The sequence below is a fragment of the Hylobates moloch genome, unplaced genomic scaffold, assembly GCF_009828535.3.
Source record: "Hylobates moloch isolate HMO894 unplaced genomic scaffold, HMol_V3 SCAFFOLD_15, whole genome shotgun sequence".
In the NCBI taxonomy this organism is placed as follows: Eukaryota; Metazoa; Chordata; class Mammalia; order Primates; family Hylobatidae; genus Hylobates; species Hylobates moloch.
The window spans coordinates 49,541,541-49,556,187 of record NW_026652290.1 but is presented as its reverse complement, the minus strand read 5'-3'; the positions used below and the strand labels follow the sequence as shown (position 1 = coordinate 49,556,187).

Below are 14,647 nucleotides of genomic sequence, written 5' to 3'. Positions count from 1 at the left end.
AAAAATTAATTACTGGATTTTTGTTACTGTAAGAGTAACAGATGTTCATTGTGGAAAATATTAAAAAGGAGAAAAGCAGGGGGAGCCTCCAAAGTCTACCACTGTTGACAATTTGGTCTATTTCCTTATAGTCCATATGGTTTCTAGTTTTGGTGTGCTCGTATGATATACACATCAGACTTGCGTCCTATTTGTGCTTCTTTTTTTTTTTTGAGATGGCTTCATCTTGTTGCCCAGGCTGGTGTGCAGTCGTGCAATCTCGGCTCACTGCAGCCTCAATTCCCTGGGTTCAAGTAATCCACCTACCTCAGCCTCCCAAGTAGGTGGGACTACAGGCATGTGTCACCATGCCTGACTAATTTTTGTATTTTTTTGAAGAGATGGGGTTTCTCCATGTTGCCCAGGCTGGGCTTGAACTCCTAGGCTCAGTCTGCCCCCCCTCCCAAATTGTTGGGATTACATACGTGAGCCACTGCGCCCAGCCCTATACTCCTTATTATTTTCTTTTCTTTTATTTTGAGGTGGACTCTCGCTCTGTTGCCCAGGCTGGAGTGCAGTGGTGTGATTTCAGCTCACTGCAACCCCCACCTCCAGGGTTCAAACAATTCTCCTGCCTCAGCCTCCCGAATAGCTGGTATTACAGGCGGCTATATTTACATATTTTCTTTTTTTTTTTTTTTTTTGAGACAGAGTCTCGCTGTCGCCCAGGCTGGAGTGCAGTGGCGCGATCTCGGCTCACTGCAGGCTCTGCCCCCCGGGGTTCACGCCATTCTCCTGCCTCAGCCTCCCGAGTAGCTGGGACTACAGGCGCCCGCCACCTCGCCCGGCTAATTTTTTGTATTTTTAGTAGAGACGGGGTTTCACTGTGTTAGCCAGGATGGTCTCGATCTCCTGACCTTGTGATCCGCCCGCCTCGGCCTCCCAAAGTGCTGGGATTACAGGTGTGAGCCACTGCGCCCGGCCTACATATTTTCATTATCAGAATTTTTGTAAACCTCATAACACTCATAAAATATTTTGGGTATACAAAGAGGTATAAGGTAGCACTACTTTCTCTGCTTATCTGTGATGAGATCACAGCTTTTGCCAGTACGTACATCAAGCAACTGCTGCAGCAAGAAACCTTGCTGAACAATGTTTGCTGAACTACACAGTGTGCTTAGTGACATCATTGACTGACATTCTGACTCAGCCTCTTCCCTCACTGAGGGTTTTGGTCTGTAAGCAGCACTGACATAAAGGAGGCCAGAGCACACACTCACGGACTTAGCACCCAGCTTAGGAAATGAAATAGCACCAGTGCCCTGACACTTAAACCTCCCAGTTGCGTTTCCCCACTCTCAGCCCCACCCCAACCAGGCAACCACTCCTGATTTGGATAAGCATCATTTAAATGACTATATGATAACCCACCACATTGATATATTGTAATCTACCTGCCTATTCAGTTACATAAGTACATAGTTCTGATCTGGTTTTAGTTCACTGAAAACCTGTGTCCTCAGCTCAGGACAGGCAAAGCTTCATATGACCCCCTGTATGATTTCAGAATTAGGAGTATTTTGATTGATTGATTGATTGATTGATTGATTGAGACAAGGTCTTGCTGTGTTGCCCAGGCTGGAGTGCAGTGGCGTAATCATGGCTCACTGCAGCCTTGACTGCCTAGGCTTAAATGATCCTCTCACCTCAGCCTCCCAAGTAGCTGGGACTACAGATGTGTACCAGCACACCTGGCTAATTTTTAAATTTTTTGTAGAGGCAGGGTCTCTTTATGTTGGTCAGGCATAACTTGAGACTTCTGGCCTCAAGCGACCTTCCCACCTTGGCCTCCCAAAGTGCTGGGATTACAGCTGGATACAGCCACTGCACCTAGCTGAGTATTTCATTTTGATAGTTCAATTTACAAGTGTTCTAAAGGGTTTTTTGCTTCAACCTACCGTTCAAAACAGGCACACACCAAACAAAACCATACCTCTATGACTTGTGTCTGCTAAGAGCATCTTGGTAACCCCACAGGGGTTACACAGAATGAATAAGCTATAGACGCTTTCCCCAAGAAATTCCCTCTTCAGTGGTGAGTGAGAAGAAATACATGAGTGGTTATGACACCAGACAGGAGATACTAGCTAGCAGCACGTTGAGGGGGCAAAGTGGGTGTGAGTTTTGAACCCTGCTTAACCAGCCCAGACACCCTGACAGGCTCCGGAGCAGTGGTTCTCCTCTGAGGGTGATTTTGTCTGCCAGGAGACATTAGGCAACGTCTGGAAGCAGTTTTGGTTTTCACAGATGGGGGTGCTACTGGCATCTAATGGGTACAGGCCAGGGATGCTGCTAAATGTTCTACAGTACCCAGGACAGCCCACACACCAAAGCATTATCTGTCCCCAAATGTCAGGACTGCCAGGCTTGAGAAACCCTTCTGGAATGAAAGGTCTGTGAGACCAGGGTTTTTTTTTTTTTTTTTTTTAAAGTAAACATTGGAAAAGTACACTAAAATGTATGGCTAAACACATTTTCACAAAAATCCTAACACCTAGAAGAAGGAACAGATTACGACCAGCACCTGGAAAATATCCCTTGGGCCTGCTTCCAGCCCTGTTCCTCTCTAGAAAGGTTGTTCCCATCCTGACTTCTTTTTTTTTTTGAGACGGAGTCTGGCTCTGTTGCCCAGGCTTGGATTGCAGTGGTGCGATCTCGGCTCACTGCAAGCTCCACCTCCCGGGTTCACGCCATTCTCCTGCCTCAGCCTGCCTCAGCCTCCCGAATAGCTGGGACTACAGGCACCCGCCACTACTCCCGGCTAATTTTTTGTATTTTTAGTAGAGATGGGGTTTCACCGTGTTAGCCAGGATGGTCTTGATCTCCTGACCTTGGCCTCCCAAAGTGCTGGGATTACAGGCGTGAGCCACCGTGCCCAGCCTCCCATCCTGACTTCTAACATCCTATTTTAGTTCTGTTTGTTTCTGAGCTTGATGTAGAAGGAAACACACAGCACATTCTTTCTGGGAATCTGGTTTTTTGGCTTAGCATTGTGAGAGTCATGCGTGATGCTGTATGTAGCCATAGTTCATTCGTTTTCAGGGCTACAACGTTCCAGTGTTTGATACACCTTTTCATTTTAATTAGTTGGACAGGCTGGGCGTGGTGCCTGTAATCCCAGCACTTTGGGAGGCTGAGGCAGGCGGCTCACCTGAGGTCAGGAGTTCAAGAGCAGCCTGGCCAACATGGTGAAACCCCGTCTCTACTAAAAATACAAAAAAAATTAGCTAGGCGTGATGGCGGGTGCCTGTAATCCCAGCTACTTGGGAGGCTGAGACTGGAGAATCGCTCGAACCCAGGAGGCGGAGGTTGCGGTGACTGGAGATCACACCATTGCACTCCAGCTTGGGTGACGAGTGAAACTCCGTCTCCAAAAAAATAAATAGGCCGGATATGGTGGCTCACACCTGTCATTCCAGCACTTTGGGAGGCTGAGGCAGGCAGATCATGAGGTCAGGAGATTGAAGCCATCCTGGCTAACACAGTGAAACCCCGTCTCTACTAAAAGTACAAAAAATTAGCCGGGCGTGGTGGTGGGTGCCTGTAGTCCCAGCTACTCGGGAGGCTGAGGCAGGAGAATGGCATGAACCTGGGAGGTGGAGCTTGCAGTGAGCCGAGATCACGCCACTGCACTCCAGCCTGGGCAACAGTGCAAGACTCTTGTCTCAAATAATGTAAATAAATAAATAGTTGGACATTGGGGTTGTTTCCAGTTCTGGTTTATTTATTATGAATAGTGCTGCTATGGTGAAGGTAGGTCCAAATTTTGCTTAGATACATTCCATCTGCTTAAAGAGGCAGTTCTCTGTGATCACATAGAGAACTATGCATTTTGTATAATATGTATTGGGCTGGTTGCTGTTTCACTAAATAGCATCTATCCCTTCCAAAGCTAGAGAGAGTAGGCCAGCAGTTTCACTGCTAACAAATGGACAAGTTATTATCACCGTGTGGAACATCTTGTTAGGAATAAAATACCTGTTTTGTACTTTTATTGGTATCTCACTTTTTAACTTCATGGGCAGGATTTGGCTTTGAGGATCAGTCAAATAATTCCCCAGTAACTGATGCAAAGAAATAATATATAGACCTTGAATCTATCTTGGAATCCCCAGTGGTAGTAAAGTTTTCTTGAATCAGAAGATAGTTTCCACTGGGATGAAAAGAAAATGTGTTAGGCTTTACTTTTTAAAATACAGTGGCCCAGCCTGGCCAACATGGCAAAACATTGTCTCTACTAAAAATAAAAAAAATTAGCTGGGCATGGTGGTGCACACCTCTAGTCCCAGCTACTTAGGAGGCTGAGGCAGGAGAATTCCCTGAACCCAGGAGGTGGAGGTTGCAGTGAGCAGAGATCAAGCCACTGCACTCCAGCCTAGGCAACAGAGCGAGACCCTGTCTCAAAAAAAAAAAAAAAAAAAAAAAAAGGCAATGTAAGTTATATTTCTGTGCAGTTGATGTTGAAAAATGCAGGGACACCTCAAACACATCATGCTAAGGGAAGCCAGACCACAAAAGATTACATAGTATATGATTCCATTCATATATCCAGAAAAGGCAAATCTATAAGAGACAACAACAGATTGGTGGTTTCCAGGGGCTGGGAGGAGAAGGAGGGAATGGGGAGGGACTGCTAATGGGCCTAGGGCCTCTTTCTGGAGTGACGAAAATGCTCCAGAACTATGTGGTGGTGGCACATAGTTGGTGGTGGCACCAATGTGGTGGTGGCACAACATTGCAGAATGCATTAAATGCCAATTAATTGCTCACTTTAAAAAGGTAGGCCAGGCGTGGTGGCCTATGCCTGTAATCCCAGCATTTTGGGAGGCCGAGGTGGGTGGATCATTTGAGGTTAAGAGTTTGAAACCAGCCTGGCCAACGTGGTGAAACCCTGTGTTTATTAAAAATACAAAAAAATGGCTGGACGCGGTGGCTCACGCCTGTAATCCCAGCACTTTGGGAGGCCGAGGCGGGTGGATCACCTGAGGTCGGGAGTTGGAGACCAGCCTGACCAACATGGAGAAACCCTGTCTCTACTAAAAATACAAAATTAGCCGGGCGTGGTGGCGCATGCCTGTAATCCCAGCTACTCGGGAGGCTGAAGCAGGAGAATTGCTTGAACTCGGGAGGTGGAGGTTGCAGTGAGCCAAGATTGTGCCGTTACACTCCAGCCTGGGCAACAAGAGCGAAACTCCATCTCAAAAAAAACAGGCTGGGTGCAGTGGCTCACGCCTGTAATCCCAGCACTTTGGGAGGCCGAGGCGGGCGGATCACGAGGCCAGGAGATCGAGACCATCCTGGCTAACACAGCGAAACCCCATCTCTACTAAAAATACAAAAAATTAGGCGGGCGTGGTGGCGGGCGCCTGTAGTCCCAGCTACTCGGGAGGCTGAGGCAGGAGAATGGTGTGAATCCAGGAGGCGGAGCTTGCAGTGAGCTGAGATCTCGCCACTGCACTCCAGCCTGGGTGATACAGCGAGACTCCGTCTCAAAAAAAAAAAAAACCAACAAAAAAATTAGCCTGGTGTGGTGGCGGGCACCTGTAATCCCAGTTACTTGGGAGGCTGAGGCAGGAGAATTGCTTGAACCCTGAAGGCGGAGGTTGCAGTGAGCCAAGAACGCACCACTGCACTCCAGCCTGGGGGACAGTGAGACTCCATCTCAAATAAGTAAATAAATAAATAAAATAAAATGGTTAATTATGTTGTGTGGACTTCACCTCAATAACAAAAACGCAAGGGCAGGGATTTTGTGCGTATCAGTTTTATACCTCTTAGCATCTATAATGGTGCCTAGCAAATAGTAGGTATTTAATAAATACTTGGATAAACAGATGGCGCTTAAAAATATACAAGTTTGTTTATATCCATGTTGCCTTCCGTGCTTTTCTGTGATTATACTGGATGACTATTCATATAGCATTCAGGTCTAAACTGCTTTCCTGATTTGTTTTTTTTCTTTCTGTAGATAGAAGATGGTGAGATTTTTGCAAGTATTAACCAGAAGGACGGTATGGTCAGTTTCCATGATAACCCTGAAAAATATAATAACCCAGCCATGCTTCATAACATTGATCAGGAGGTAAACATGAATGCCAGGTTTTTATTTTTTTAATTGATGGTTGAGATGTATTTGAAAATTGCTCCTATGTTCCAGGATAATTTTAGTTTTAAGTACAGGTAGTTCCCAGTCTGTGAACATCTTAGTTACTAGAAAGTTAATTTCAAAATGGGCTGCTTAAGGAGAGTTGCTTGAACCCTGGAGACAGGGGTTACAGTGAGCCGAGATTGTGCCACTGCCCTCCACCTTGGGTGACAGAGCAAGACTCTGTCTCAAAAAAAGCAACAACAACAACAAAAGAAACCTAGAATGGGCTGCTTAAAACTCTTCCAGGCTAGGTGTGGTGGCTCATGCTTATAACTCCCACACTTTGGGAGGCTGAGGGGGGTGGATCACCTGAGGTCAGGAGTTCAAGACCAGCCTGCCCAACATGGAAAACCCCGTCTCTACTGAAAAAAATAAAATAAAAAATTAGCCGTGTGTGGTGGTGCACGCCTGTAATCCCAGCTACTCTGGAGGCTGAGGCAGGAAAATCTCTTAGAACCTGGGAGGCAGATGTTGTAGTAAGCTGAGATCACGCCACTGCACTCCAGCCTGGGCAACAGAGGAAGACTGTCTCAGAGAAAACAAAACTCTCTCAGACTGTGTGGCTATAAATAAATGGTGGGTTAGATATCCCAGCTAGCTCATCAAAACCTCCCTTAACTGTGAAAACACTTAAAGGGCCTAGTATAAATTTATCTATTCCCAGCTGCCACTTACAACATAGAGCCTTGTGTTTTTGCTGAAATGTCTGTGGAGTTCCAGGTTGGGAGGTCAGGAAACATCTCTCCCTGTGTGAGAAGCAGAGTCGGGGTGGCTGGAGGAGAAGAGCAAAGCCCTCCCTGACAGTCCCCTTTAGGCAACAGCCTGGCTGCAGCTGCAGCAGCCACCTCTGTGTCTCCTGAGGGCATGCTGCCCCTGATTCTGGGGGCTGAAGGGGGCGTTTTGTGGGTGGTCTGTGTTTCTTACCTCTGAGCAGGGAAGTGAACTGAATATTAAATCTCAGAAAACTATGTTTTTTTGTAACTAATGGCAAAGTGTCACCTGAAATGGTGTCTAGTCTTCATTTATCTCAGTGTGAATATACTCAGTTTCACTGCAAAAGATACTATGTGTTTGATTATGAGGTTTGCCTAGATCCTGCTGGGTGGGATATTGGGTATTATAGGATAGATGTATTAGCTTTCTGAGTCCAAAATACTCTGGCTCCAAAACCCATGTGGCCCCAGGGGTTTCAGATCAAGAGATTGTGAACCTGTAGCACCCTTGTGAACAGTGTAAGTTAGAAAGGATGCAGCTGACCTAAACCTGCCGCTGACCACCTTCTAATGTGCCTGTCATGCAGATGCTGAAGTGCATTGAGCTGGATGAGCGGCTGAAAGCCATGGACCAGGAGATCACAGTGAACCCTCAGTTTGTACAAAAGGTGATGAGGGTTCCCTTATTATAAGAAGTAGGCTGGGTGGAGAAGGAGGGGTGTTGTCACATCAGGCACGGGAACTAAGTTTCAGGTTATTAAATATTTCTTGGAAACCTTACCAGTACGGTCATGGAGAAATACTAGTTGAGAGCATTTTCAAATGATGGCCTGGAAGTACACTTAGGGATGCTTAGAGTGGTTCCTGGAATTGCCTGTCCTTGTTCACAGGGGGCTTTGTTCTGGGAGGGACAGGGTAACTGGTGTGCTTATTGGGCTGCCGGGGAACCCTTGATAAAAGCAAACATAAATACATAACTTCACTTTACCTTTACAGAGTATGGGCTCACAAGAAGATGATTCAGGAAACAAACCATCCAGTTATTCTTGAAACTAACATCCATCCTGAGCTAAACAAGAGAAACTACCATCTTGGCCAGTGACAAGTGTTTGGAGGGCAGCAGAGAGGACCAAGCCTGTGTCACCTGGAGACTAAGAAATTAAGTTTTGTTTTGACATCTTCAGTCCTGTGTGCTTTCAGAAAACCATTCTCTCTGCAAAGAAAGGAAACAGATTTGCAAACTTTAAAGTCTGTCGTGGATTTATTTATCCTCAGATTATTGTTATTGCATTAAATCTACCTTTTTGTTTTAAGTTGCTTGAATATTAATGTGTCTTCTGTATCACTTTTTTCTCCTCTGAAGTTTTTAATAAGCACATTCATTGTGAACAGAAATAGCTGGATTTTAGCAATTTTTGGAAGATTTGAATCTGAAAGATTTTTATTTATTGACAAATTTGTATCTAAAAAAAAATCTAAAAGTTGTAATCAGTGTCTTCAGAAAATGAAAAGAAAGGCGAGACAGACACAGTGGCTCACACCTGTAATATCCTAGCACTTTGGGAGGCCGAGGCAGGATTGCTTGAGGCCAGGAATTCAGACCACCTTGGCCAACATAGTGAGACCCTGTCTCTGTTTACAAAAAAAAAGGGGGGTAAGAGCATCCCTGAGGCATAAGCTAATTTTTAAAATTAAAATTAACATGCATATTAGTGAGAGTATGAGTTGTGGATTATGAAATGCCATTGGTGCTTCACTTTTTTTTTTTTTTTTTTAAAGAGACAGGGTCTCTGTCACCCAGGCTGCAGTGCAATGGTGCCATCATGGCTTACCTAAACTTCCCAGGCTCAGGTGATTCTCCTATTTCAGCTTCCTAAGTAGCTGGGACTACAGGCGAGCACCACCACAGCCAGCTTTTTTTTTTTTTTTTTTTTTTTTTTGAGAGATGGGGTTTTGCTGTGTTGTCCAGGTGGTGTCAAAAGCACTTTCCAACCTTTAGTGGGTGCTACACTTTTGTAGTCTTGAAAATGGCTTTTTTTCCCCTCTCAACTTAACAGTTTTTAAGAGACAAATGGTAGGCTTTCCCACTTTTTCTTGTCAAAGCATTTCAGGTAAACTGATAGGTGCATTTTGATTATGTTCAGGGCCTCTCCTGTCACAGGAATTTGGACTAGGATTTACTCATTTAGCTCTGGAATGGTGTGGAGCAGAATAAAGTGTGCTCAGGTTAAAACACATCAAATTTGGTCCTTAAAAAACATCTCTCTCTTACTACAAACATTCAATTCTTTTTTTTTTTTTTTTTTTGAGACAGAGTCTCGCTGTCGCCCAGGCTGGAGTGCAGTGGCGCAATCTTGGCTCACTGCAAGCTCCGCCTCCCAGGTTCACGCCATTCTGCTGCCTCAGCCTCCCGAGTAGCTGGGACTACAGGCGCCCACCACCTCGCCCGGCCAATTTTTTGTATTTTTAGTAGAGATGGGGTTTCACTGCGTTAGCCAGGATGGTCTCGATCTCCTGACCTCCTGATCCGCCCGCCTCGGCCTCCCAAAGTGCTGGGATTACAGGCGTGAGCCACTGTGCCTGGCCCAAACATTCAATTCTTAAAATGTTTCAAGTTGTCTGGTGAGGCACATTTTCATTATTTAAAAAAGAAACCTCGGCTGGGCGCAGTGGCTTATGCCTGTAATCCCAGCACTTTGGGAGGCCAAGGCAGGTGATCACCTGAGGTCAGTAGTTTGAGACCAGCCTGGGCAACATGGTGAAACCCCATCTCTACTAAAAATACAAAAAATTAGCTGGGAATGGTGGTGGGTACCCATAATTTCAGCTACTCAGGAGGCTGAGGCAGGAGAATCGCTTGAACCCCAGAAGCGGAGGTTGCAGTGAGCCAAGATCATGCCACTGCAATCCAGCCTGGACGACAAGAGCAAGACTGTATAAAAAAAAAAAAAACTCATGAGTCACATAAAAAGTTACCCTAATAGAGTCCACACTTAGGCTTTGGAGGTCATATGGCCTATTGTAACTGTGGCCATGTTAGTAGTAAAACTTTATTTATAAAAAGTAGGCAGTGGCCAGGCACGGTGGCTCATACCTGTAATCCCAGCACTTTGGGAAGCCAAGGCAGGCGGATCACCTGAGGTCGAGAGTTTGAGACCAGCCTGACCAACATGGTGAAACCCAGTCTCTACTAAAAATACAAAAATTAGCTGGGTGTGGTGGCGGGCGCCTGTAATCCCAGCTACTCAGGAGGCTGAGGCAGGAGAATCGCTTGAACCCGGGAGGTGGAGGTTGCGGTGAGCCAAGATCATACCATTGCACTCCAGCCTGGGCGACAACAGCAAAACTCCATCTCAAAAAAAAAAAAAAGTAGGCAGCAGGCTAGGTCTGACCTGCAGCCTGTAGTTTGCTGACCTATCAACTAAACTGTCAAATTCTCTAGCACTTGAATTAGGACTATTTGTGGGTTGCATCCCTTTCACTTGTTTACGTATAACTGCACTTATGAAACAAAATATTTAATGGGAAATGATCTTTTATCTGTGTAATGAATTACAGACCCTGTTTTATTTTTAAAAAACAATTAGCTTCTCATTTATCTGGATCTGAAATCAAAATCACTTAGAATGTGTCTGTGAACTGCTAGTACTTGTCGGTCATGACTATTTAAGTGAAAAGTAACTCTACTGTGAGCTGCTAATGATGTGGATGCTATTATAATTTTTTTCCCAAGGTGGGTTCATTAAAATACTGCATTTCTTGGAAACCTTGAACTGAAAGGGGATATGTTATTTAGAACCTTGTCCTAGTACCTGCAAACCCTGAGTCAGTGTTTGAGGGGAGTGCTGGTCACGATCGTTTCAGCTTTGAATCCCCTGTTCTGTGTTCTGCTTTGTGATTCTTGGGCTAGACCTCTGCAAACCAGCAGGAAGGGGATTAGAGCTCGGGGGAGAAAGTGACAGGCTCCCTGCATCTGCCTCTGTTGAGCAGTATGGTCCAGGCAAGTCTGCTTCCAGTGTGCAGTTTCCCCCATGCTCCTAGAATCAGCCTCAGCACAGCCCCTTAGAGATACAGGGGCCCAGGAGGCAGGCCTCCCCCATCTTCCCACTGCGCCCTCCTTCAGAATTTTAAATTCTATTCATCCCAATCTTTTCCCTTTGTTCCCCAACCCCTAAGGGGTGGTATCTGCTCACTGTAGCTACTACCTCAGTGAGACTCCTGAATTTTTTTTTTTTTTTTTTTTTTTTTGAGATGGAGTCTCGCTCTGTTGCCCAGGGTGGAGTGAAGTGGTGTGATCCTGGCTCACTGCAAACTCCACCTCCTGGGTTCAAGCAATTCTCCTGCCTCAGCCTCCCTAGTAGCTGGGATTACAGGCACCCACCACCACGCCTAGCTAACTTTTGCATTTTACTAGAGACAGGGTTTCGCCATGTTGGCCTGGCTAGGCTCAAACTCCTGACCTCAAGCAATCCACCCACCTTGGCCTCCCAAAGTGCTGGGATCACAGGCGTTAAGCCACCGCACCCAGCCGATTTTTTTTGTTTCTTTTACAGCAGTACTTTTATTTTTCCTTACACAATGACGTGTTGCTGGGGCCTGATGTTCTCACATAACAGTAAAAAAATAAAACGTGTTGTCATCTCAAAGAATCGAGAATTGAGTACAAGAAAACTACATAAATTAAAAGGATGAATACATTTACAGGTGGAAATGCAAACTGCTTCCAACTCAAGACAAGTAGCAGCTCATGGCGTTCTGGCATGAAAACGTCAGTTAAGAAAGGAAACTTGGTCCTATGGCTTGGACTTTTCCAACCTGATAGATCGGCAAGACAGAAACAATTGGTTCAAGAGCCCTTACCAGGCTCTACGGCAGAACACTCTGCCCCGACACATTAATACACTGCACAGATCGGAGACTGCTGGCCACACAGACTCACCAAACCACCGACCTGTCTTCCACAAGCCAGTTCTTACCTCAGCCACGAAGTGACCAAGCCACACGTACTAAGGGTTGAAATCAAAGACATGTATAGGGTATTACACAAATACCAAAGAGAACAGTTAACTTGAATACAAGGTCAAAATCAGCAACAAGTTTTACAATCCAGTGCTGATACCGGATACAAACCTTAAGGACAAATTTCTTTTCGAAGGCTTATTCCAGTTTCGTGAGGCTAGTATGAGGTGTATGCATTTGCCAGGGGCAAATTTTTTTTTTTTTTCTTTTGAGACGGGAGTTTCGCTCTGTCACCCAGGCTGGAGTGCAGTGGCACGATCTCCTCTCACTGCAAGCTCCACCTCAGGTTCATGCCATTCTTCTGCCTCAGCCTCTCGAGTAGCTGGGACTACAGGTGCCTGCCACCACGCCCAGCTAATTTTTTTGTATTTTTAGTAGAGATGGGGTTTCACCGTGCTAGCCAGGATGGTCTTGATATCCTGACCTTGTGATCCGCCCACCTCGGCCTCCCAAAGTGCTGGGATTACAGGCGTGAGCCACCATGCCCGGCCTCCGAGGGCAAATTTATACTCCAGAATTAACCCATGCAGTAAATGCTACTCATCGGCTCACAGTCCGTTTAAAAGCGTTTGTGGTGGATGATGGAGGGGCCTGACTCATCTTACTCCTGCTTGCTGATCCACATCTGCTGGAAGGTAGACAGTGAGGCCAGGATGGAACTGCCGATCCACACCGAGTACCTGCGCTTGGGGCGGGGCACAATGATCTTGATCTTCGTGGTGCTAGGCGCCAGGGCAGTGATCTCCTTCTGCATCCTGTCAGGATGCCCCGGTACATGGTGGTGCCGCCAGACAGCACGTGTTGGCATATAGGTCTTTGCAGATGTCCACATCACACTTCATGATGGAGTTGAAGGTGGTCTTGTGGATGCTGCAAGATTCCATGCCCAGGAAGGAAGGCTGGAACAGTGCCTCCAGACACTGGAACTGCTCGTTGCCAATGGCGATGACCTGGCCATGGGGCACCTCATAGCTCTTTTACAGGGAGGAGGAGGATGCGGCAGTGGCCATCTCCTGCTCAAAGGGCAACACAGCTTCTCCTAGTCATGCATGATCTCCCGCTCGGCCGTGGTGATCAAGCTGTAGCCGAGCTTGGTGAGGATTTTCATGGGGTAGTCAGGTCCTGGCCAGCCAAGTCCAGACACAGGATGCCATGGGGGAGGGTACAGCCCTTGTAGATGGGCACCATGTGGGTGACCCCATCTCCAGAGTCCAGGACAATGCCAGTGGTGTGCCCAGAGGTGTAGAGGGACAGCATGGCCTGGATGGCCACGTACATGGCCCAGGTGTTAAAGGTCTCAAACATGATCTGAGTTATCTTCTCTCTGTTGACCTTGGGGTTCAGGGGGGCCTTGGTCAGCAGCACTAGGTGCTCCTCTGGGGCCACGTGCAGCTCACTGCAGAAGGGGTGGTGCCAGATCTTCTCCATGTCATCTGTATTAGTCCATTTTCACACTGCTGATAAAGACATACCTGAGACTGGACAATTTACAAAAGAAAGAGGCCTAATGGACTTACAGTTCCAGGTGGCTGGGGAGGCCTCACAGTCATGGCGGGAGGCAAGTCACGTCTTAACACGAATGGCAGCAGGCAAAGAGAGAGAGAGCTTGTGCAGGGAAACTCCCATTTTAAAAACCGTCAGATCGGCCAGGCACAGTGGCTCACGCCTGTAATCCCAGCACTTTGTTTGGGAGGCCAAGGCAGGCAGATCATGAGGTCAGGAGATCGAGACCATCCTGGCTAACATGGTAAAACCCTGTCTCTACTAAAAATATGAAAAATTAGCCGGGCATGATGGCACCTGCCTGTAGTCCCAGCTACTCGGGAGGCTGAGGCAGAAGAATTGCTTGAATCCAGGAGGCGGAGCTTGCAGTGAGCCAAGATTGCACCACTGCGCTCCAGCCTGGGCGACAGAGCGAGACTCCATCTCAAAAAAAAAAAACAAAAAACAAAAAACACAAAACACAAAACAAATATGAAGTTTTGGGTTTGTAAGTCCTAAGTTTCTGGGTTCCAACCTGAATTAGTACCCACTTTGTGGAAGGTGATATTATGTGGACCTAAGTCTGAGCAGTTGCAAAGGGGCCAGAGAAAATAAATGACTAGGTAAATTAGATATCTGTGAATAAGAAAATGTGATGGCTATCTTTTTAAGTAACTGAATTACTTAATGATAGTGAACAAAGACAAAATCCTATCTGTATCCTTTCCTAACATCAAAGGCTGAAATCAGAGAACTTTAATTGCAAAAAGCATTTAATAAGTCTGAATCCATAGACTGGCTCTATATATAGTTGATTGTTAGACTGAAATTTCTACACTTGATATTTAATAGGCACCTAGTAGTAGACTAAAACACAAAAGGCATAGCAGATGAATTCTAATTGGTGGAGAGAGGTTAATTTTTAAAAGCTTACAGAAATTGCTATGGTAAGAAATATTAAATTAATCCTAATGGCCTAATAACTCATACCTCGCAACTGACTGGATGCCTTATGTGCAGAGTTGATTGTCTAATTACCTAAAACCTGAACTTAGAAACTGTGCATGGGAGGCCGGGCGCGGTGGCTCACGCTTGTAATCCCAGCACTTTGGGAGGCTAAGGCGGGTGGATCACGAGGTCAGGAGATCGAGAGCACGGTGAAACCCCATCTCTACTAAAAAATACAAGAAAATTAGCAGGGCGTGGTGGCGGGCGCCTGTAGTCCCAGCTACTCGGAGAGTCT

The 14,647-nt window shown here is 46.1% G+C and overlaps 1 long non-coding RNA gene and 1 pseudogene across 1 annotated transcript; one reads left to right on the top strand and one right to left on the bottom strand.

The window, feature by feature from the left end:
* The first annotated feature begins 5,976 nt into the window (after positions 1–5,976).
* LOC116483426 (uncharacterized) lies at positions 5,977–8,216 on the top strand. The gene is made up of 3 exons (XR_004252271.2): positions 5,977–6,124; positions 7,491–7,571; positions 7,900–8,216. It is a non-coding gene; the product is annotated as an uncharacterized LOC116483426 (long non-coding RNA).
* A 4,265-nt stretch (positions 8,217–12,481) lies between these two features.
* On the bottom strand, positions 12,482–13,804 carry LOC116483425 (actin, cytoplasmic 2-like; annotated as a pseudogene).
* Between the last annotated feature and the right edge of the window lie 843 nt (positions 13,805–14,647).